Source organism: Sus scrofa, chromosome 5 (assembly GCF_054392235.1).
Source record: "Sus scrofa isolate SSC_HxYL_T2T_F1_AM1 chromosome 5, Sscrofa_HxYL_maternal_Yorkshire_Landrace_v2.0, whole genome shotgun sequence".
Classification (NCBI taxonomy): domain Eukaryota; kingdom Metazoa; phylum Chordata; class Mammalia; order Artiodactyla; family Suidae; genus Sus; species Sus scrofa.
The window spans coordinates 105,796,534-105,822,509 of record NC_139387.1 but is presented as its reverse complement, the minus strand read 5'-3'; the positions used below and the strand labels follow the sequence as shown (position 1 = coordinate 105,822,509).

General features: G+C 38.1%; 1 protein-coding gene across 49 annotated transcripts in view; it reads left to right on the top strand.

Moving 5' to 3' along the window:
• Window positions 1-25,976, top strand: part of TMTC2 (transmembrane O-mannosyltransferase targeting cadherins 2) — a 949,512-nt gene that overhangs the window by 505,898 nt on the left and 417,638 nt on the right. For 7 of the 49 annotated variants that reach the window (XR_014804546.1, XR_014804543.1, XR_014804554.1 and 4 more), the window contains exon 13: window positions 25,783-25,923. The exons of 40 other annotated variants lie outside the window; for them this stretch is intronic. The gene's annotated coding sequence lies outside the window, so the exon portion shown is untranslated. The remainder of the gene's footprint in view (window positions 1-25,782; window positions 25,924-25,976) is intronic. 2 more of the 49 variants (XR_014804573.1, XR_014804569.1) reach the window with 1 other exon arrangement.

Sequence of the window (25,976 nt, the reverse complement as noted above, 5' to 3'; positions counted from 1 at the left end):
GCTGGAGTATACAGAGTTAAAACACTGGCCCAGTACCCATGACAAAGGAGTTCACTTCAAAGGAAAATTATACTGATACACTTTACCAGCTTTGTGAGTATGAATCAACTTTGTTTTAAACTTTTCTGGAGCTCCCTGGTGGCCTCGCAGTTAAAGGATTTGGCATTGTCACTGCGGTGGCTGGGTAACTGCTATAACGCAGGTTCTCTCCCTGGCCCAGGAACTTCTGCATGCCGTGGGCATGGCCCCCAAAATAAAATAAAATTAGTATTTCAGATAGACAGGGAATTTTAGCTCAGGGAGGACTCCTAGCCCTAAACAAAAGCTTCCCTTAAATTTATGAAAGAGCAAATGTGGATCAGGAGGTGCAGTAGATAGTATTATTTTACAGGCAAGGTCACATACCTCATCAGGAACTGAACTAGAATCCTGAATTCTTGTGTGTGTGTGTCTTTTGTGTCTTTTCAGGGCTGCATCTGTGGCATATGGAAGCGCTCAGGCTAGGGGTTGAATCGGAGCTACAGCTGCTGACCTACACCACAGCCACAGAAACACAGGATCCGAGCTTCGTTTGCGACCTACACCACAGCTCATGGTAAAGCTGGATCCTTAACCCATCACAGGGATCGAACACTTGTCCTCATGCATCCTAGTCGGGTTCATTAACCAGTGAGCCACAGTGGGAATTCCCTAAAATCCTGAGTTCTTACCTCCATATATTTACCACAGTGCACTACTCTTTGTAAAAATTCTCTTCTATCTCTTTATGCCTGTGGCAAAATACAAGAAGGGGATCCTTAGGAAAGTCTTCCCCAATACAGTTGATGGTATTAGTTATCTATCATGCATAACATAGTATAATAAAACTTAGACATAATAAATATTTGTTGTGGTAGCTACATTTTTGTGGGTTGGGGTTCTGGGTGCAACCTCGTTGGGTCTTCCAAGTCAGAGGATGCCACGGGCTGCAATTTCAGTGTCAGTCAGGGGCACAGTCCTCTCAAGACTCACCTGGGGGAGGTTCGACTTGCAAGCTCACTCACACGGTTTCCAGCAGAATGGAGTTCCTCAGAGCCTGTTGCGCAGAGGCTACCTCATTCTCTGCCATATGTCCGTTCCTTGCCTTGCCACACAGCTGCTCACAACTTACTTTATCAAAGTGAGCAAGCAACAGGAGCCACAGAAAGAGTGCAAGCAAGAGAGAAGTCACTGTCTTTTACACCTAATTTTGCTGTATTCTCTCTTTATTAGAGGCAAGTCAGTAGATCCAGCACACCCATCAGGGTGTGAACACCAGGAGAAAGGGATCCCTGGGGCCATTTTTGGTGCTGCCGCCACATTGACCAAATTCCATTGCTCCATCCTCTTAGAGATCAGTGTTACTCTCTTTGTAGGACTTCAGTAATGGATTGGAGTACCAAATGAATGGAAAGATGGATTCAGGGAGAGACATGAGGGCTCTTGTTCCTATTGTCTTCATTTGTGTAATTTCTCATTGAGGTTCTCGCCTCCCTTGACTATGCATTCCATGAAGACAAATGCCTTGTCCTGCTAGTCCCTGCCCCCTTCCTCTCCCCCAACACAGATGCTATTATATCTCCAGAAAATTTGAGAGTTAATAGCACTCTTAGGAATATAATATTTTATGAATAAATGATTGGAATGTCCCCAGAAAGTATTAACCTTGAATACAGATCTCTGTTGGAGGCAGAAATCTGTATTAAATCAAAAGCCAAGATAAATAAAGGAAGTTCTACAGCCTGTTAGAGTTCTTTGGTGCCCTATTTCTTTACACACTGCACACCCCATCTAGCATCTATTCATATACCAAACATCACTATAAGTATGAAATTTATGCTTAAAGAACAAGCAGACTCAGGAGCCAAGATGGATTGTTATTTAATCACTCATTCACACACTAATCAATCAGTGCAGAGATTTTGAGGACATCATATGTTTTGAGGCTTAGTCAATGCTTTATATGGTCTGCAGTGAAGTACAAAATGTTCCCTAATGTAAAAGAACTTATTATCTAATCAGTGAATTAAGACTAGTATATTAAAAGGTAATTAATGTCATATATATATTTCAAATGTCAAATGCATAAAAGGAAAAAAAGGAGATGAAAGATGGAAGAGAATTTTTACTTGAACTCACCAAAGAAGGCTTTGTAGAGCTTCTGATAGTTCATCTGTATCTTCAGAGATGGTGAGGATTTAGATGGTTAAGGAAGGCAGGGGGCAACAGCCTTTTTTGTTCTTTAATTATTTTTAAAAAATTAAACAAAATTTTTTTTGTCTTTTTGCTATTTCTTGGGCTGCTCCTACAGCATATGGAGGTTCCCAGACTAGGGGTCGAATCGGAGCTGTAGCCACCGGCCTACGCCAGAGCCACAGCAACGCAGGATCCAAGCCGTGTCTGAAACCTACACCACAGCTCAGGGCAATGCCAGATCCTCAACCCACTGAGCAAGGGCAGGGACTGAACCCTCAACCTCATGGTTCCTAGTCGGATTCGTTAACCACTGCGCCACGACGGGAACTCCAACAAATTTTTATTGTTGCACCTGTGGCATATGGAAGTTCCCAGGCTAGGTGTTAAATCGGAGTTGCGGCTGCCAACCTACACCACAGCCACACCGGATCTAAGCCAAATCTGCAAACTATGCCTCAGCTTATGGCAACACTAGACCCGTGGAACTGAATCCTTATGGATACTATGTCAGTTCTTAACCTGCTGAGCCACAGTAGGAACTCTGCAGGAGCCTCTTTTGGAGAGAATACTATGGACAGCAAAGGGGCTGACATGTGAAACCTTGATAAGTTTTAGAGGAATAATAAGAAAAAATAATGCTTAGAGGAGATATAATAGCATTAAGTTTCTTCTTATTGGTTTTATTTAGAGAGGCAGAAACTTAATGGTTGTAATCATTTGTTCGTTTGTTTATTTTTTTGAAAACTTTTAATTCTGTCCTTTCTCTAAGATGCAGGGGATAATAAGGTCAGCCTTACATAAATTTTCCTAGAAGTCTCTAGAGCTCTAGTGTGTTTCTGAATTAAGACGATATTAAATTATTCTCTGTATCACCCCACTCAAGAGCTTTTGATTCAAAACTATTTTTTTCTTCTTTTCCTCAGATTTCAGTTATTTGAGAAAGCAGATTACAAAAAATTCAGACTGAGGTATAAATGACTGAAAATCCTAAAACTCTTTTGAAGTATTTAAATTAAAAAAAAAAAAACACACTCCAGGAAAGGGGTTATGCCATTTATTACCTTGAGAAAATGAAAGTTGACTTTGTATTCTGCAGGTCAGTAAGGAAGTCAGAGTGCCAGTGTGCACACACCTACCTCTTTCAGATTTTTATTTAGTTTCCTCAAAGGGACCTCACTGCAATTTCTACGCAGTCCACGGATCATACCAGCTCCTTTCATTTGAAACCAGCCCTGCTTCCTTTGCTGCAACTTTTCTGGGCCCCTGTCCTGACCCAGAGCCAGGACTGGACTGGCTTGTTTGTTAATGAATTGGGGAACGGTGTGTTGGAGTGATATTAGTCTGGCGGGACACACACACACACACACACACACACACACACACACACACACGATGACTTAAACAACGGGATTATTTTCCTTAGAATTCTGAGAACTGAAAGTCCAAGATCAAGTTACCAGCAGGATTGGTTTCACCTGAGGGCTTTCTCCTTTGCTTGCGGACAGGTCCCTTCTCTCCGTGTCCTCAAGTGGCCTTTCTTCCGTTTGTTTGCGTTCTTCGTATCTCTTCATCTTCTTCTGCGGATACCAGTTGTATTGGAGTAGGGTCCCACCCTTATGACTGCATTTAACCTTCAGTACTTCTTTAAAGGCCCCATCTTCAAACACAAGTCACATTGAGAGTTGGGGTTTCGACATATAAATTTGGGGAAGACATAATTCAGTCCATAATAGATGGATCCTTTTCACTAGGTAACTTCATAAGGAGAGATCTTACGGTTATTGTGTGTGCAGCCTAAAGAAGTACAGAATCAAGGCCCAAGTTTTTTGGCTGAATAAACACTTATTGAACACTCTGGGCCTTAGTGTTCAAAGGCAGGGAAGGCACTGTTACAGGCCTTGCTTCCTCCGTCTCGCAGATGAAACACAAGGTGTGATGGTTTGTTGTATGTGACGATCTGGCTGGGTCACAGCGTTTAGATGTTTGGCCAGACTTGAATCTGGCTGTTTCCGGGAGGGTGGCTATTCAAATTAGTGGAACCTGAGTAAAGCAGACTGCCCTCCATAATGGGCACAGGTCTCATTCATTTCACTGAAGGTCTTAATAGAAGAAAGATTGACATCTCACGCAAGTAGGAATTCTTCCGGCAGACAGCCTTCAGGCTTGACCAAAACACGGGCTCCTATCCAGGTCTCCAGCCTGCTGGCCAGTCTGGCACCTTTTGTACGTGCAGCCTTTATTAGCTGTATGAGCCAGTTCCTTAAAGCAAATCTCTCTTTCTGTCTGTCTCTGTCTCTCCCTCCACACACATGCACATGCGCGCACCCCCCCACCCCCTGCCCCGTTCATTCTCCTTCTCTAGAAATCCCTGAATAATACACCGGGTCCCTTTTCATAGCAGAGTGGACTCTGTCCTTCAGTCACCTGCCCTCCCCCCTGGAGGTTTCGCTTGTCCCGAGTGGGTCTCCTTTGAGATGTCGGAGCGGGGGCCAAGAGCTAGAATGTCAGTTGAATTGAACGCCGTTCAAACCACTAGCCAGAATGAGCGCGTGTGGCTTGGTTTTCATACTGTGTGGTTTGATTTTTTTGGTCAGGGATTTACATTTTTACCAAGAGCAGAATAAACAGATGATCAAACCGTCTTCTTTCTGATCTCATGGGGCTGGATGTAGGGCAGAGACTTCTCTGTGTGAGAGGCTGAGGAGATTTGCACACAGGGTCCTTGCAGCCCCACTGGAAGGGGGCTGGTATGGAGTAGCGTGCAGGGCTGGGCTGGGACTACATCCTAGGCCATGTGTGATTTTGTTTCTAGAAGTAGCAGGACGCTCTCCATCTCCAGAGAACCTTTTTCGGTAACTTGCTGGCTCATAAGGCTTCTCACCTTGCGTGAAGCAAATCAGTGAGGAGCATTAGTAACTCCTTAGTGGCATCTTGGGACACTAAAATTCAAGGAAGAAGGTGGTCTGCCATGTTTCATGCCACAGTCCTTGGTGAGAATGTCACTGCATAAGCTAACTCTCGTGTGCTCGTTCTTCGAATTCACTTCTGGGGTCCAAAAGGTTTTCCTTTTGCTCTGTGCCCAATCTCATTGTTATAAAGTGTGCAATATAAATAGGGAAAAAAGCTTCATAATCAGTATATAAATGGATGTTCTATTTTTTCATTCCTGCAACGGCAAAGTCAACCACTGGAGAACTGTGTTGACTTGAAGCAAAAATGAAAAGGGAGTTTTACAGCTCCTATTATGGTGATAATTATTTCTCTACTTGATTTGCATCTTGTACCACAGGCTCCAGGGTAATTGAAGAAATGATAAGCCCTACCTAGGGAGTGTTTAAAGGGTACAAGAGACAAAAGGCCATATTTTTATTCCTTACTCCCTTAAATGAAATATGTAAACATTATCCACCAAAATGTTCCCTTTCACTTCATCAAAATCATGACAAACATATTGCATTTTAGGATTTTAGCATTTTTAATGTATTTTTTATTACTCAGTGAATTTTATTACATTTATACTTGTACAACGACCATCACAACCAAATTTTATAGCATTTCCATCCCAAACCCCCAGCACATTCCCCCACCCCTCAACCTGTCTCATTTGGAAACCCTAAGTTTTTCAAGTCTGTGAGTCAATATCTATTCTGTAAAGAAGTTCATTGTGTCCATTTTTCATATTCCACATTTTAGTGATAGCATTTGATTTTGGTGTCTCACTGTCTGACTGACTTTACTTAACATGATAATTTCTAAGTTCATCCATGTTGCCAAAAATGCTGGTATTTCATTCCTCTTAATGGCTGAGTAATATTCCCTTGTGTATGTGTACCACATCTTCTTGATCCACTCCTCTGTCGATGGGCATTTAGGTTGTTTCCATGTCTTGGCTATTGCAAATAGTGCTGCAATGAACATGGGAGTACATGTGTCTTTTCGAGTCATGGTTTTCTCTGGATAGATGCCCAGGAGTAGGATTCTGGATCAAATGGTAATTCTATTTTTAGTTTTCTGAGGAGTCTCCATACTGTTTTCTAAAGTGGTTGCACCAATTCACAATCCCACCAACAGTGTGATAGGGTTCCCTCTTTTCCACACCCTCTCTAGCACTTGTTTGTAGACTTTTTGATGATGGCCATTCTGGCTGGTGTAAGGTGGTAGTACCTCATAGTGGTTTTGATTTGCATTTCTGGAATAATGAGTGATGTTGAACATCTTTTCATGTGTTTTTTGGCCATCTGTATGTCTTCTTTGGAGAATTGTCTATTTAGATCTTCTGCCCTTTTTTGATGGAGCTGTTCCCCCCCCCCCTTTGGTATTGAGCTGCAGAAAGTGCTTATAAATTTTGGAGATTAATCCCTTGTTAATTGATTCATTTGCAAAGATTTTCTTCCATTCTGTGGGTTGTCTTTTTGTTTTGCTTAGGGTAAGATTTTAGCATTTTATCCACCTTCTCTAGGAGGGTTGCCTTCAAAAATTTTTGAAAAGGCCTATTTTTTTTCCTTCTTGTATCCCTGAATTCTAGCTCTTGAGATCATCGTACCCAATCCTCATTTAGCTTATGAGAAAACTGATTCAGGGAGGATGGATGACTTGCTATTTATCAGTAGCTGTTTTATTTTGTTGTGTGTACGTGTATATTGGTGACTGAGATAAGGCTGTACACTTCCAGCACGATGTAGAGATGCCAGACACAGAAGCACAGTAGTATTCGCCATGCTTCCTATGACTTTCCCTCAAACTTTGCAGGCTACACATCTGCTAAAGTAAATAAAAAGTAATTGGTAGAGCCTAGTGTTGGAGATGACTACCATTCTAACTGAACTGAGGATGCAATTGAATCAAACCCAGTGGCTGGAAGGGGCATTAGAGAATATAAAGGCTGTAGTGTGCTTTTCCTTTCTTAGTGTTCTTTTGTTACTGAGGGAGTAAAAATGGTTCCAGAGCCTCCATCCTGTCTGTTCAAACTGTTATGCATGGAAATAAGAGCAGGGATTTTGGTGTCAGAACTGTTTTAATTCTCTCTCTTCTATTTTCTTTCTATATAACTTTGAAGAGGTATATCAGCTTTTGATAGAATTGCAACTACCTTACAGCAGAGATTAAATGGGGCAATGCCTATAAAGTTCTTCTAAAGATAGCTTCTCTTATCTTGTGATTACTATTGTCAACAACTATTATTATTGATTATTATCAACTTTTCTCATTTGATCTCTTTTCACATAAATTTCCATCCCCCCCATTTTTTTTGTAAAGCCTTAAATGTAGGCTTGAAGAGGGAACTGCTATGGTCAATGAAAGAGCCTGGGCATGCAGTATAGTCCAGGGATCAAAATCAGTGTTCATGAAAGAAAATGATCTCTGGTTACTTTTCCTTAGATAAATAAAAACAATAGAACCAAAAATAATGGAAGCTACTAATTATAAACTGCTTATGCTGTGCAGTATTCACTAGTAAGTGTTTTGCACATATTAGCTCTTTCAGGCATCATTTTAAATAGTATAATTTTTTTTAATTAACCCAACTTTTTGGACAAAGGCACTGAGGCTCAGAGAATTAGATAAACTGTTCGGCATGAATTCACTGGCTAATTTCCGAGTTTGGATTCAGTTAGGCCTGTTCTCAATGCTTTAAATATCCTTAATTATTATCATGTAGAATTCTACAATAGAAAGACAAGTTTGGAAGCTTATAAAGCTTAAATCATGACATAGCCAACGGCATAAAAACCACAACTTTCTATAAGTTTTGTCCATAGAACTTCTACTATTGATTTACTGGTACATTATATGTAGCATACATACAGCCAACAAAATTTTGTGTACAAAACATTTAAAATCTATCACAAACAGAAAAGAAAATGACAGCAATCAGGAGTTCCTGTTGGGCTCAGCAGTAATGAACTCAACTAGTGTCCCTGAGGATGCAGGTTCGATACCTGGCCTCGCTTAGTGGGTAAAGGATCCGGCTTTGCTGTGAGCTGTGGTGTAGGTCACAGATGCAGCTCAGATCTGGCATTGCTGTAGCTGTGAAGCTACAGCTCCAATTCAACCCCTAGCTTGGGAACAACAACAACAAAAAAGACAGCAGTCTGGAAACAGCTTAAAAATAAGCAAAAGATATTACAATAATTAGAGTTACTTCTGGCTACAAGTGCCAGAAAGTTTCAAAATAGTAAACAGATATTTATTCATTTTTCTCACATAAAGCAGTGACATGGAAATTAGTGAAGGGTATCAAGTACTTCAAAAGCTGGTGGTGATTCTACTGTCATTAGGAGTCTCTGGTCCCTTTAAGAGGTTGCTTTGCCATCCTCTATGTGTGACTCTCTGCTGTCCGAGATCACCAATTCCTACTCCAGGGGTCATATCCGTATTTAAACCTATAGGAAGGGGAAAAGGAGAAGAGATAAGCAAGCTCCCTTACTTTATGGACATCTGCTAGAAATTGTGCATGATATTCCTGTTTCCATATTCTTGGCCAGAACCTTGATCCTTGACACACCATATGCCTAACTACAAAAAGAGAGTTTTTTCTAGAGAGGTCAGCTATTGGGTGTTGCCTAGTGGACATAAAGAGATAAACAGAACTTCACCCAAGAGAAATCACAAAAGGACAACACATTTTAAAAGATGCGCCATCTCGTCACATTAGGAATTATAATTGAAAATAAGTAGACATCTTATTTCACACACATTATATGGCAAAACACTTAAAAATCTGGCGTTCATGTGGATATGCAGCAATATAAATTCTTATTACACTGCTTATGAAAGGGTGTAAGTCGGCAAAATCAACTGGTAAGCCATTTGGCAATATTTATAATAGCTAAAGGTGTACATATTCTTCAACCAAGCATTCCCATTTTTATTTATATTACCTAAAGATATCATGGTGTGTACACAAGAAAGCCTGCCTAAGAATGCCATTGCAATATGCACCATATGCATTATATATTTATATACATATAAATATATCTAATTCATTCTCCCTATAATGAAATTTAGATTATTTGTACTTATTTATACTTAATCTCTCTACATAGAGACTATACTAGTCTCTCTCTGTTTCTCTCTATGTATACATGTTATATGTGTGATGTGTTTATATAAAGAGCTGTGTATATACCTATGTTATATATATTTGATATATATATATAGAGAGAGAGACCTGTATATATGTCTGTATATGTATGTGTGTGTATGTGTGTTTGGAGAAAGACAGACAGACACTCGTATAGTCTCTGTTTAGACTAAGTAGGAATAAGTAGAAATAATCTAAATTTCATTTTCAGGAGAGTAAATAAATGTATTGTGGTATATTCATCAAATAGAATATATATGTTATTGAAAATAAATTAACTAGAGCTCCATATACCTATGAATATACCTCTCAACACTGAATGGAAAAAGGAGTTGTACAAGGATATATATATATATATATATATATATATATATATATATAATATAATTTATATCAGATTTCAAAAGATACAATAATAATAGCAATTGTTTACATACACATCACAGATATAATACAATTATTTAAAAAATGCATGAGAATGACAAATAACAAATGTAAGCTAGAGGTTGCCGCCACCCAGAAAAGCAGGGGCATGGGTTGAGAAAGAAGACGGAGTAACTTTAATTTTACTTGTAATGTTTTATTTCCCAAGCTTAGTGGTGGGGAGGATAAGACTTCATTTTATTTTCCTTCTCTTAGTTGTGACTGAACCATTGTATAATATTAAAAAGAGTTTAGGAGTTCCCGCTGTGGCACAGCAGAAACGAATCCAACTAGGAACCATGAGGTTGTGGGTTTGATCCCTGGCCTCGCTCAGTGGGTTAAGGATCCAGCATTGCCGTGAGCTCTGATGTAGGTCGCAGACATGGCTCAGATCCCGCATTGCTGTGGCTGTGGTGCAGGCTGCCAGCTACAGCTCTGATTCTACCCCTTGCCTGGGAACCTCTACATGCTGCAAGTGTGGCCTTAAAAAAACAAACGAAAAGAGTTTAAAAGAGGGTAACTTCAGGACAATCATTAGGGGGATGAGAGATGTGGGAAGGAGAGGAAAGGAATGACTAACAACCAGACGCAGAAAAAACTGTGGGGTTATGAAGAGGTGAGTTTGGGAAGAAGAGAAATAGGTCCCTTTTTTTGTTTGAGAGCCATAGATTCTTGCTTCTGCTTGTGCTTCAAATACTCAGTAAAGGGATGATTGTAACAGCTAATGCCCTTTAGGAGAATTTTAATACACAGCATTCATAAGGCAATATCCTGTAGTTAATACTTTGGTACCGCTGTGATAGCTGCTCTCCCTTCTTGGGGAGGGGGATTAGTTTTAAATGTGTAGGGTTGTTTCGTTGTTAAATTGAAGCAGGGAGGGGGAAGCACTGTCATTTAGAAGGTAAGGACCAAGGAAACTCTATGTATTATAGTTCTGCACAAAATGCAAAAACCTCCTCAGAGGTGGGGAAGGGGTGGTAGCAGTGGAGGTAGAGACACGGGTAGAACTACCTTTCATTTGATAGGAGATGTGTATGTGTGTCTGTGTGCCTGTGTGTGAATCACAAGGATTTTATCACCTCAGAACTTTGCAATCTATCAGAATGACAGAAATATAAAGGAAAAACTCCATAAACTCAAGGAAATTATTATACTTCCTTCTACACCAAAGATGTGTACAACTAAATTTTGTAGACTGATTTCACATCGAGTTTGTTCACTCTAACGTCTTGGTTTATCCCCAAAGCTTGTAGTTTCTGGAGGTAATTTTCATTCCTCCTTGTTCAAAAGAAAACAACAACAACAACAACAACAAAAAAATCAAAGAAGACTATACACATAAGCCATAGATTTATTGAAACCATGTAGCTCTGATTTTATTAACCCCTTAATGATGCTTTAAATTTTCTGCCATGCTAGCTTTTTATGTAACAAATGATCTTGTAGTACCAACATTTAGAACAAGTGTTTAAAAACTCCTTTTTGGAATAAACAAGGGATAATTTGATTTGGAAACTTTATCTCCTAAGTGTCACCTGGAAGTGAGATCTGTAAATGGTTGAAGAGTCTATTACTGATGCTAGAAAACTTTAAATCTGTGGAAAGAGCCATTTACATTCACTGTGGCTGCCACCATAGTGGCTGATTCTTAAATTATTTATGCAAAGAAGCAAATTGTTTTCTTCTTTATCTAAAATTATGCCAGTTGCATGCTTAACAAAACTAAATTTTTCACTGAAAATTCAGCATTCTTTTTCAAGCTCGTGTTTTTTATCTTGTCACTGGCTGTTGACACTGAGGAAGATGAATCATGATCACACAACACAATGCTTTACCCAGACTTTGGAGAGAGTAATAACAAGAAGCTGTAATAGCAGACTCCGTAAGCAAACTCTTACAGGTTTATACGTAGTTGGTAGGCTATTAATGTTTCTTGAAGTTATACTGCTGAATAAACAAGTTTGGGGCATGATTATTTTTGCTCGGCAGAATATATTCACAGTTAAAAAAATTGGAGGTTAAAAGACTGTCATCCAAAATCTGTTTGCTATAAAACTAATGAACTTTATGTGCCAACGAAAACTCAGACATATCAGAGTTGGGATTTGGTTTGCTAAGGAAATGGAAAGGAACATAGTCCAAGTGGTTTATAGGCAACATAAAATTGTAGAAAATTAGAATTATTTTGGACATTTATCACCTGCCCAAAGCAAACCAGTACATTGAAAACTCATATTTGCTAGGTATTATGCTCTGGGCTTTTTATATAAACTGTCTCATTTATTGTTAGAACCCATCCTTGTGGTAGGCATCATTGTCCAGAATCAGGCAGAAGTGGTAACTCAAAAATAGACCACAATTAATTGATCAAATGGATCTCTGACATTTTATTCTTGTGCAGCGGACCTCTGATATCTTGAGCTTGAGAAAATTTCATTTCTGTGGTTTTCTGCAGTACAAGAAAAGTTTAATACCTCTTATTTATTATTTATTTATTTATTTGGTATTTCTTAATATCATTAATAGGATATTAATTGGCCCCAATGAGTACTTTCTTTGGACACTCCTACTGGATGTGTGGTTTGCTCTTTACTGTCAACTGTATGATCTCTTTACAATGTAACTTTGTCTAAACTCACACCAGGAAACAAAGTTCTCTTGAGAAAACATAAACCAGATTTAGTGCATATGATTGAGCAGACCCTGCTTCGATTTCCCCTCTTGTTCTCTTCCTAGGCCAGTACCAAACTGGTTTTATTTCAGTGGCTTTCAAGTACGGATATTGCATTAAATTAATACGAACTTGGGGGAGAACTGGCTTTTTTACCAGAGACCTTCTCCTCCAAGAACCTATTTCCAATTGTTCATGTTGTATCTCATTCTTCAGTACAATTTTATAGATTGTTTTTAACTCTTGTAAGTTGGATATGTAACATCATTTTCCATTTCTAACTAGCTATCACCATTAGAAATATATTTTGTTAAGGTATATAGCATCCTTTTTATTATTAAATGTAGTGGAGTTGCTAGAGACCCATGAATATAGAAGAAGCTTTTATTGAGGGAACTAATCTAAGGTATGAGATATAAATGAAAGAATATATTTTAATAAGGAGGTTTTTGGTCAAGAGTGGTGCATATTTTCAAGAAGTGAAAGAAGTTGAGGACTTAGAAAATAGGAATAGGATTAGACATCCAGAGCGAAGTTTCCATATTGTGTCAGTTGCACATTAAAGACTTAATTGCTGTAAAGCACAGCAATATCCTGGGATAGATCATAAATACAAAAAATACAAAAAAGAACTTATATATGTGTATAAATCACTTTACTGTACAGCAGAAATTGGCACAATATTGTAAATTAACTAGAACAAATTAAAGAACAAATCATTTATTTTTCAATAAAAAATAATTCCGCAATAGAAAAAAAAGAGGTATTTTAAAAAACTCTGTAAGAAGTCTTACTAATGTGGAATGTGAAGATACAGAATGGCCCCTGGAGAGTGAACCATATCGAATTTAGGGTTTTCTTTTGGTGACATGTTTGTAGGCAGAAGGGTATGAAGAGAGAGTCTTGAAGGTAGGGATGAGAGGGAATCATTGGGGGAACAAATGCTTGAAAGGCAAATTTTTGGCACAATTTCTGTAATTAGGCTTTCTAGGTATAAAATAATTTATACTAGGTAGATCACAAAATACCACTCTTTGAGTCTTTTTTTAGGGCCTCACCCATGGCATATGGAAGTTCCCTGTTCTAGGCTAGGGGTCAAACAAGAGCACAACTGCTGGCCCACACCAGAGCCACAGCAATGCCAGAATCAAGCCATATCTGAGACTTCACCACAGCTCACGGCAACGCCCGATCCTTAACCCACTAAGCAAGGCCAGATATGGAAACTGTGTCCTCATGGATACTAGTTGGGTTCGTTACCACTGAGCCACAAAGGGAACTCCGCAATACCACTCTCTTACTGGTCCACCCTATGAGTGCTCTGACCTCAGTTTTAAACTTGATTCTTCCAGTTGGAAAATGTATCAGTCCATAGGTATCTTAGAGTCTTATAGTAGTTCATTGATTTTCTCGACATCATCGAGATTGATTTCAATGGTATTTTTCAAGAAAAAATACTCATGCAAGTAATTATTTCTCATATACAGGATGCCAAATAATACTTGGGTCCTCTTTGCATTTTCTAGTAAGTTCTTTTCATGGGGGATTTCACTTCAACCTTAGACCATCATGCTCACTTAGATGGGGCCCCCCACGTGCCAGGAAGTGTCCTGGTGCATGCATACGTACAATCTCATTTAAATTTCACAGCAGCACTGTGAGAAAGATGATATTGCTCTCCTCGTTGGATAGATGGGGAAACTGAAACACAGAAAAGTCAAGTCCCATGGCCCAGGGTTTCATAGCTAGTAAGTAGCTGAGCAGGTATCTGAATTGCTGAAGTCTGGATCCAGCCAATCTGCTTTTAACCAATACAATTATTGTCTCATGTTAACTTCTAAAATGTAGCAAAATGTAAAAGGTAAATCTAAAATGTAAAAGTGGATGGAACTAGAGACTCTAATACTGAGCGAAATAAGTTGAAAGGGAAAGGCAAATACCATATGATATCACTTATAACTGGAATCTAATATATAGCACAAATGAACCTTTCCACAGAAAAGAAAATCATGGACTTGGAGAATAGACTTGTGGCTTCCCTGGGGGGAGAGGGAGGGATCAGGAGCTTGGGGTTAAGGGATGCAAACGATTGCTCTTGGAATGGATTTACAGTAAGATCCTGCTGTGCAGCATTGAGAACTATGTCTAGATACTTACATCGCAACACGACAATGGGAGGAAAAATTATGTATACACATACGTGTAACCTGGTCCCCATGCTGTACAGTGGAAAAAAAAAGAATATGCATATGGTAAAATGGGGTAAACATATTTAGAATTCTAGGGGTAGATTGGAATTTTGTTCACTAAATACAGACTTAGTGCACCAATAGCTCTCCAGTTCATGTTTTTCTTGAAGAAAACCTGTTGATTGGAATGGTTGGCCTCACAGAGTATGATGTATTTTGACCAATGGAAAACTTATATTTACGTAGCCAAAACTCATCACAACGTTATAGCACTACAGTGTGTGGTCACTGAATAGGATGTTTCCGTATTCCAGTTTTTCTTCCTGTAAAGTTCTCCCTCTGTCGTGTCCCCGTCCTGTCCCAGCCCTTCTGAACACAGGGATGTTGATGCAACTTTCTCCAGCCAGTGGATTATGATGAAAATGACCTGTGTAAATTCCAGGCAGAAGCTTTAAGGGCCTGTGTGGAGTTTTCCATGTTTTGTTTCTCTCTGCCAAAGATCATCAATATTCTAGATAGAGACCTGAGTCCTGGAAAGAGACAACACAGAGCGGAGCCTAAAGAGTCTTTGATAAATACATAGCTCGGGTGATAAATAACCTATGGTGTCATCACTCACTGAGATGTGGGTCACTCGTTATCTAACTGATTCTAGCTGATTCTGACTAATAAAGAGTTATAATTTATTCATGTAATTGTTTCATATTAACATTACTTTTACGTTGTTACTGAGAGTTTTTCTGACAAGACTCTGACTTAGGTGATACAGTTTCTGAGTATATTGCAGGTTTTGTTCAGATCATTAAAGAGATTTTAAACCTACGACCAATATTGCTATGGCTGCACCCATGGTGTATGGAAATTGTCGGGCCTGGGATTGAATCCAAGCTGCAGCTGAGACTTACACTGTAGCTGTGGCAATGCTGGATCCTTTAACCCACTGTGCCAGGCCAGGGATCAAACTCATGCCTCCACAGTGACCAGAGCTGCTGCAGTCAGATTCTTAACCCACAGCACCACAGTGGGAACTCCTAGTGTCTTATATTCTTACTTTACAAAAAAGATTTTATACTGATCTACTTCATTTCCACATTTCCAGGATGAACTAATGTCTGAAGTGGTTATGATAAAGGGAAAAATACGTGTACATTTTAAGTTGATGTTTTGCAAATGACGGTATGAAGTAGTTTATTGCTTCTATTAAGAACTCAGGAGTTCCCGTCGTGGCGCAGTGGTTAACGAATCCGACTAGGAACCATGAGGTTGCTGGTTCAATCCCTGGCCTCGCTCAGTGGGTTAGGGATCCAGCGTTGCTGTGAGCTGTGGTGTAGGATGGCGGCTACAGCTCCGATTGGACCCCTAGCCTGGGAATCTCCACATGCCGCGGGAGCGGCCCAAGAAATAGCAAAACAAAAAAAGAAAAAAAAAAAAAAAAAAAAAAGAACTCACAGTGGCTCTACCAGAGTAGAAAGTGAAACTGGCATGTTGTTTATAGTTTATCTCAGTAAAGGCAAATTTTTTTTTTTTTTTTACCTTTTTTAGGTGGCATATGGAGGTTCCCAGGCTAGGGGTCTAATCAGAGCGGTAGCCACTGGTCTACACCAGAGCCATCGCAACGAGGGATCCGAGCTGCATCTGCGACCTACACCACAGCTCATGGCAACACCGGATCCTTAACCCACTGAGCAAGGCCAGGGATCGAACCCACAACCTCATGGTTCCTAGTCAGATTCGTTAACCACTGAGCCACGATGCGAACTCCAAGGCAATTTTTATACACTGCACAGCTCTTGACAAGAAAGCTAGAATTATCTCTGACATATGCGATGAGTTTTTCATTACATATTTTACATAAATTTATAAATATTTTAATAAAATACTTCAATATTGTAAGGCAAAAACCTAAATCTCATTAGTTAACTTTAATAAAGAAGCACTTTTAATCTGAATACTCATTATTATCCTCTGCAAACCAAAGAAGTTTAAAATAGTGATTGCTGCCCATTTAAAAGTGGAAGTTGGGACTAACATTTGTAGCCAGTTTTTATACGTTTATGGTGATGAATATTGCTCTTGCATATGATCCTCCCAGGTTCAAATGCTACGTTGATAATTTGTTTTTGATTGCTTTCTTCGTGGATTATTAATAACCTCACTCATTTGGGAATGTTCATATTTTATAACCCAGTGTAACAATATCATCTATAATGTTAAATTAGGAAAATGTTTGGATAAGATCTTATAAACATTTATGATACTCTTTTTTGATATATTCATGAGACAAAAACAATTTGTTAGCAAGCCTGCAAATGTTAAGAAAAGTTCTTAAGGATTAAAAATTAAAAATGTTTAATTCTAAATTCTTCTAGTTGCTATGTGACTATAAAATAAGCACTAACACATTGTTATTTTTTATATTTCTTTAAGAGACTTCTATAAGAAGTCTTTCTCTTCTTCTATAAGAAACTTCTATATATCCTGCTCATAGCATTTTAAACAGATGCTTAAAAAATTAAAATTGGTATTTTCTGTATGAAGCATCATATATACGAAAGTTTTCACCTATGCGCAAAGTGATTTACTGAGCCATGATCATTTTCATAAAGTAAATTAATGTATATGTGATGGGCATATGTAATAAATTGTGAGTATCATTTTTATTAGGACATTCCAAGTCATCTTTTTGTAGTTAGAGCTACCAATAAAATATTCATTGTGTATATCTGTTTCTTTCTTCCTACATACCCGCCACACACAATATTATAAGGAAAAAACTCTTCAGCTTTTAGCAAGTTGTTATTGGATGCTATTTTTTTTTACTTTATTTATTCATCAACCTATGTAACTATTTGTTCAAATATTAATTCATTTATTCATTCAATATATTTATTAAACATAGGCATTTGCTCTAAAATTTCTAAATTTTACTTGTTTTTATTTCACTAATTTTTAGGTTAAACATTTTTGTTCTTTCTGTATCTGTTCATATCTTTATCATATCTATTTTGTCTGTATCATTTTCTAAATCATTTGTACATATGAATTATAATAATTGGACTTATTAAGATAACATACTGAATTTTGATATATTTATTCTGTGTTGGGATTGGGCAAATCAGAGCTTCCTATGGGTGATTGGTTGGGGGAAATCAAAGTGAGTAAAATTTGGGGTTTTTTTGCAGAGAAAAACAAAACCTCAACATATATAGCATGAATTCACTTGTTATATGGCAGTTTCTTTGTCAGATCTTATAACTAAACTTTCATTTCTCAATTTAATCTAGTATTAAGATCTTTCACTAAAAAATATTTTAAAACTACATTCATATATGTAATAGTTCCCCAAAGACATTATATGTATATTGAGCTTTCTGCTCCAGATCTTCCTACAGATTTTGGTTTGAAATTGATGCTTTGTGAGTCCCTGAGAGCTTTTACTGACAATTTGTCTGCTATCAAGGTCATTCATTGCAGGTCACTCCCCCCACCTTTTTTGGCAGGTTTGTTATATATCACTTATTTTATAATTAATGCTTATAGAATGGATTCTTCTTTCAATAGGCAGTAAATTCAAGACATGCTTCTACTCTGAACATAATAGACAGGCTTATTAAGATGACTGAAAATATCCATAAAAAATTCAACTTTTAAACATCATTGAGGTATCTCAAATTTTCTAGGAGACAGGGCAAGAAAGGACTGAAAGAATCATAGAATTTAAAAGTTATGATTAATTGAAATTCTCCTAAGAGTCAGCAGGCCTGGGTGTCATTTATCACACTGATTCGGTATGAGGGATGTGAGACTTCAAGGTTAGGCAAGGTGAGGTGGGAATTTCAAGGGAGCAATGCTTTTTTTTATTCTCTTCTGAATGGAGGCTGACAACCCATAATAGTTGAAAGAAAAGAAAGCCAGACTTTAAAGATGCTATACTCTACTATACAAAAGCCTGTCTGTGGTTCATTACTTTTATATTCTTATCATTTTATTAAACTGCCTTTGAACCTTTATAGGAAGAAAAACGAGAACATTAGGGGAAAAAATGACTTTATCTTAAGGTCATAGTGCTTTGATAAAAGGATACATGCAAATATTTTTAATTAGACTGCCAGGCCATTTATCAAATTGAAAAGAAGATTGATGTGGTTGTTGGTGTTTTGGTTGGTCAAGGCATAACACAGCTCTCTCCGCTTGTATTTGGAGGTACCTGAGAAACAGATGTAGGAACTGTAGCTTGAAATTATATTTGGGAAAATGTGGCAGAGCTTTTATGAAAGAAGCCCTGCTATTACTTTGTGTGTGAATGTAACCTGCCAACAAAGGCATGGGCATCAATAAAAAGCCGTGGACGTCCCATCTGGGCACCTGACTGTAAAGTTTAGAGCAAGGAAAAGCCATGATGATGTGCTTTGTGCAGACAGCTTCCTCTCAGGAAGAGAAGGGAGGTGAAGGAGCACGCTGAGCTCCTTCTGAACCTGCAAAGCAGATGAGGTCTCTTCCTCCCTGCAGAAAAGTGAGCAGAAGGTAGGGCTTTAGGCCAGGAATTTTCTCCAGCAAAATCCCTCCACATGGAAACCTGGGGAGTGAAGAATGCACGTGTACCTTTAATATTTTAAAACGGCAAACTCATGAACCATTAAATCATGTGTTATACTGTTAGGTAATTAATGTCACAAGGAAGATTATTGATTTCTACCACAATAGATCTATAATTAACTTCCTTCGGTTAATGTAAAATGTGCAGCAATGTTTCAAAATAGATTTTTCGAGCTGATTTCTCTGTTTATTTTGGGGGAGAGAATAAAATGTTTTCTTTCATAATTCTAATGTAGAGGAAAAATAGACCAAAAGAGAAAATCTAAACATTTTGGGTGCTATAATTCTACCAAATACTAGTTTAAGTCTTACCATTAGACTTTATTTCCAAAGCAGCTGGACTAATCTTTGGCTGCTGTGTGTGGAATAAATGGCAGAGGAGTAGGGCCAGATGGGGAAGAGCAAGGATGTTCTGGAAGATGGGGTTCCCTGCTGCTCTAGTTCCCTTTTAGAAGAGACCCTGAAGCGAGTGGTTGGCTGAAGGCCTTAGTTGTGACCGTCATGCAGGCTCTGCCTCAGTTTTACGTGAGGTCACGCTCTTCCTGGGTTGACTCCACCCCATCAACTGCACAAGGTGGTGGTACAAGGGCCTAGGCATTGCTGCTCAGTGTGGACACCTCTACTGGGCCACCTGTGCTTTAGAGCCTCCTGTTGGGCTGGTGAAGCCTTGAGTATATCGTCAGGTAGGCAGGTCCAAGGACAACCTTTGCCGCAGGCACTTTCTGCATGTCTGATTCCCTTGCAGAGTCCACTTGCTGGAGAACCCAAACTGCAGCAGATCGGAGAAGGGAGATCCTGAAGAGGCTATTGCAACTGAGGCAAGAGGTTGTGGTCTTTTTCACGGGGTTAGTGGACGAAGAGATCTGGAGAAAAAGACCGTGGCTATATTTTGAAGGTGCAAGAGTAATTGTTAATAGGTTGATGGTGGAGTGTGATGGGAAGGTTGGAAACAAGACTGATTTCAAGTTTCTGCCTTGAAAAGTTAGGAACATGGAGTTGATTCTCCACAACACTGAAAAAAAATATCAAAAGCGCTAGTATGGTGTGCAGATGGTAATTCAACCCAGATAATAGGAATCAATAGCATTCTCCAGAAACAATCCTTTCAGTCCTGTTGCTATGGGGTAGGATATTTGTATGTTGGAGTTCATGTACTAAGGGGAGTGTTAGTATAAGGGCAATTTGATGAGAAGGAAATCTGAGAGAAGGAAAGTTGTAGGAGCAAATTCTATGAGTCGGCAAGAAGGGATGTAAATATACTGTATAAATAGACTTTGGCCTTAGGTAGGAGCAGGGATAGTTCATCCATTGTGAAGGACAAAGGCTAATTATTTCCATGCAGATAAGTTTTAGTTTTGGTGCTAGGAGAATGAGGAATTTTTTGTCTAATTCTTTCTGTTTTCCAGTGAAACATGAAGCTAGGCTTTCACTGAAAGTGAGAAAGGAGTAAAAAAGAAGAAACACAAGGTGTAAAATGCTGGTTTGTGTGTGTGTGTTTGTTTGTGTGTGTGTGTGTGTGTGTGTGTGTTGTGGATGAGAGAATTAAATGACTAAGAAAATCTGAAAGGATTGCTTGGGAGTGGTAAGATCCTGATTGATATTTCATGCCATAAAAATAAAGTAAGGGCCCAAAAAATAATAATAATAATAAAATTGAGGCCAGTCGGCAGGTCTTCTCATATGTTTTTCTGATAGCCAGTTCAGCTACTTACTTATGCATATAGATAAAATAAGTGAAGAATTACATTTATCAAGTTTGAGGTTTTGCCAGAGGAGTGTTACGCAGGAGACAAGGATAAGAGAATAGAAGTTCTTTGGAAGTTTATTGGTTAAGTGAGGAAGTGAGGGAGCTGGTGGACAGTGACAAGTGTGTAAGTCACTGGTTCAGAGCTCCCGGTGTTGCCAAATAATTGATGGAAATGGGAGTCTTAAAAGAGTGTACTGGACTTGAAAGGCAGTAGCAGTAAGTCTGTGGAAGACCACACAAGCTCCCCTTATAAAGTCAAAGGTAAATTCAAGGGTCATTAGAAACTATTTCTTTTTTTTTTCTGCTATATAGCACGGGTACCAAGTTACACTTATATGCATACATTTTTTCCACCCTTTTTTCTGTTGTGATATAAGTATCTAGACATAGTTCTCAATGCTACTCAGCAGAATCTCATTGTAAATCCATTCCAAGTTGCATCTGTTAACCCCAAGCTCCCGATCCCTCCCACTCCCTCCCTCTCTCCCTGGGCAGCCACAAGTCTATTCTCCAAGTCCATGATTTTCTTTTCTGTGGAAATGTCCATTTGTGCTGTATGTTAGATTCCAGTTATAAGTGATATCAAGTGGTATTTGTCTTTGTTTTTCTGACTTATTTCACTCAGTATGAGAGTCTGTAATTCCATCCATGTTGCTGTAAATGGCATTATATTTTTCTTTTTTATGGCTGAGTAGTATTCCATTGTGTATATATACCACATCTTCCTGCAGTTATTTAATATCAATAAATAGAAATTCTACTGGTATCAATTATTGTAAGTTCTAATGTGGTGAAGTCATAGGAATCCTTCTTTGTATGTTCAAAATATGAAGTGATGCTACTACATAAATATTTGGTGCTCACTGGTGCTGATAGTGTTACAGGCAAAGCCATCATTTGTCTATTTTGGTGCATACGATTTACTAGAAGGGGGCTGGAGATAAGACAGGACAAAAATAAAGGTTCATTATTACTATTTACTGCCTTTGGTAATCTAACAAGGTCATTTATAGGTTCTCAGTTCATCAAAACCAGCGTAATTAAAGATTACAGAAAGTGTGTCAAGACTCAGAGTTAGCAGTATTTATGTTCTCGTAGGTAGATGACTGGTGCTATTTGAGCATAATTATCAAAATTTTGGCGTATTCTTCCTAATGCTTTTAGTCATCTTCTGAACATGTACCAATTTGCAAGGTTTTGTTCAGTTTGTTTTATCAAATTGTGTTCCTAACTTGCACTTACATAATGATGCCCCTGTAGGAAGAATTTTCGGTAGTGTTTAGAATAAATAACTATAATTTAGTGCACAGGGAGAATGTTCTCAAAGGTTAAATAATTCATTTCAAGATTCACATGGGATGTAACAGAAATAAAAACTCTGTTTTGGTTCCTTATTTTACTTGCTCTTCCTTATTCCTATTTTCCCTTTGTGATTAATTTTTCTCTAGGGAAAAGTTGAAATTTGATTTACTAATATGAATGATCAGGATACCATTAGAAATCTAAACTTAAGAAATAAAATGTATGGTTCTGTTTGATTCTAGACAATGCTTTTAACATCAGTACATAGCTGAGAAACCCTGTAATGTGGAATTATTTCTGTCTCACTAATCATATAAGGTGGTTTTGCAATTATTTTTTATGAAAAGGTTCACATACACAAATCCCGATTATTTTATAATGCACTTCCATTTACATTTCACTCGGCTTCAAAAATTGTCAGCTCATGGCCATTTCTTTCTTCTATGTCATGATCAGATTTGCACTTCTTAAAAGTCACTTTTTAGTGGTAGTAACTCTGTTAGAAATGATTATTTGAAATAGAGTAAGAAACCATTTAGATTAGCGAATGTGTTAATCCAGGTAATAACTTGAAATTTAAGTAAAGGAGGGATGGGATTTAAAAAATACCTATTGAAAATAGATAGTAACTGCCTAATCTGGTCATTGGTTGAATGAATCGTATCTAAAATATTCTGATAAGGGAGATGTTTGTGTCATTTAATACTTTTCTTGTCCAGTTTAAACATTACCAATATGCTGCTAAACAATCTTGTAGTGCTGTAAAACTCTCCTTTGCAGCCATGAAAATCATGATTATATATTTATGTAATTTTCTGATTAAAATGTATTCAGATTAAAATTTCAATAAAATTTCTTGTTTTTTTTTTTTTGAGAAAGTAGAAATGTAGGCATGTACCTGATATAAAATAGAGTCTTAATAAATGTGCTTTTGGAAACAAATAAATACATTGCCCCCCCAAAAAGTTTAAAAGCAGTTATTTTCAATCTTTTTTGCTAACATCTCACCTATTTCTACAAACTGTTTGGGTATATTTATTGTAAGAATACATTAGAAGATTTTATTGCTCAATTATTCCTCAACAAAGCTTAAGAAAAAAGAATGCAATAGGATAAGACTGTGCAAGTTCAAATGATAAATTCAAGAGGGAGAAGCCCAACAATAAAAAGAAGGAAGCAAATAGATAACTCTTTGCCTTGGTTGGTTTAGTTACACTCCTGTGACAAGTCAGAGGGTTGGACTGACTCTATTATTCTACCATCCTGAAAGTGAAAGAAACTGTTTTAATTAAGTGCGGTATATTTATAGCAGTACTCTGTGACTCCGGAGGTTGAACAGTTAGCTCCCACGAAGAAAAGAGAAACATGCCTTTGATTTTTATCATTTGTATTGGAGTCCATACTGGCATTTTGAATACAGCACGCCCTGAAAAGGGACACCTCTCCTCCTCTCAACTTCTCCACTTGCAACAACATCAGGGAGGGAGAGTGAGACCCTGTGCTTTGATCATCAAAGTGTAGCATCTGCACAGAGTGAGCGCTTCCAGGAAGGGAGGTGACACTTACAAAACACCTTAGGAGAGAGAAAGTGCAAATTTATCTTTTTCACGTTGGACGTTTCTTTTTTCATCCTTTAGTTTTTTGATTAAAGTACAGTTGATTTACAATGTCGTGCCAATTAATGCCCACTGTAAGAAAAACTCTCTCTCCCTACCCTCCCCTGTTCCCACCTCAACACTGAAAAAATGTAGAACCTCTGGTAACAGGTGTAGTCACCAAATGGCCAGAAATTGGAGTGCCACCCTTTTTATACAAATCTGATTCGTATTCTTCGAACAGCAATCGACCTTATTGGTTCTCTTCTGCATGACAGCAAATAGAGCCCTAAAGTGAGACTATTGCTATTTATTATTTTAAAAAGCGTAACATCTTCTGGAAACTGTTTTCCTTTTAATGAAGTGAGTCATTAGGGCAGAGAAGCATCTCTTACTTGTCTTATGACAAGTGTACATGGTTAATTGATTTCCTCATGTGACATACGTACGTAGTATACTTTTGAAATCATGTTTTTCTTCAAACTGTGGGCAACAATTTATGTTAGACTTTAAAGTATCATGTTACGTTCTCCTTTTAAATTTAAATTGTGTTGTTTTCTGTTTTTGGGGGTTTTATTTTGTTTTTTTGCCTTTTCTAGGGCCGCGCCTGCGGCATATGGAGGTTCCCAGGCTAGGGGTCTAATCAGAGCTGTACCCACCGGCCTCCGCCAAAGCCACAGCAGTGTGGGATCTGAGCCACATCTGGGACCTACACCACAGCTCACAGCAACAGCTGATCCTTAACCCACTGAGCGACGCCAGGGATCAAATCTGCAACCTCATGGTTCCTAGTTGGATTCGTTAACCACTGAGCCGTGAGGGGAACTCCTAAATTGTGTTGAGTTTATGAGTCCCTTTACTCATGGACATGCTGCTCCCTCTGAATTGATTGTTTTGTATACTTTTTGGCATCTAGAGAAAAGCAAATCGGATAAATCATGGAAGGGATCTTTTTAAAATGGCAAAATCCCATCCAACGCAAAATCCGTCTCCAATTCCAATAAATTAGCAAAACATTAAGATTTCCTCTGTCCTTAAAAACTTTTCAAAAGTCATTAGAGTAGTGGCCATATTGCAGTGTGAGCCTTCAGTTATATTGCAAACATTAACAAAAATAGACATATGATGACAGCCTTTCTGTTTGGTTAAATATACTATTTTAATTAAGAAATCGGAGCTCCAGAAGAGATACGAGCATGTATTCATTCATTTCATTATTTGATTCAGTGTGTTTATTGTCAATAACATTCTACCTTGTGCTAAAACTTAAAGTATGGATAAGATGCATTCATACTTTATATCATTCATGTGCCATAATTAAGTCTAAAATATAATTGATTGTCATGGGACCCAAGGATTTGATTTGTTTGGTGGCTTAGAATTCCAAAAAAAAAGGAAACTAAATGACTTCAGGAAGCACTATGTCAATAAAGTTTCTGCAGTAATATGCTCAAAGTGATACGAGCACGCTACTTAAAAAGATTCCGTGAGAGTCCCTTACTCTGCTGTTCAGCAGCTGTCTTAGCACATGGCCTTTCTGTATGTACTTTCTTTGGGCAATAGTTTCATTAACTACAAGAGTGACTGACGCTCAATAAACATGTGTTAAAGGACTGAATGAAGCAGTAAATTACTATTGTCAAAACCGTAAATACTCATCAGAAAACTTTTCATCAGGCAGCATTTGTATTTTGGATGGATAGTGTGTCTTGGCCCAAATTAAAGAGCCAGCTGACAGGCTACTAATCAAACTCATAAATACACCTTTCTACTTTAAAATTCAAAATTTTTGATGTAGTGTCAGGAATACAACATGATCTATGACATTAAATGATATTAGCCACTGAATTTTAATAGTTATGTGGTCTTTTCTTATGCGTTTCTTTTGGTTGTATAATTATGTATGTGTTAGCAGTAAGGCATTTATAAGTATCCGTGATTGTTAAATATTCATCTCCTAGAAAGAATGAGAAAACAAACCTGCCTAGACTCACTCTTGGAGGCCGTAGAAAATTGCAAAGGGCGAAGAGTGACATTTATTGTGAGTACATGATGCACCGGCCAACTGTTAGAGGTGCAAGGAGCATAGAGAAACTCAATAGGTGAGTCTACTCTTTACATCATGTACTTCTGCTTCCTGAAAATAAAAAAAAGC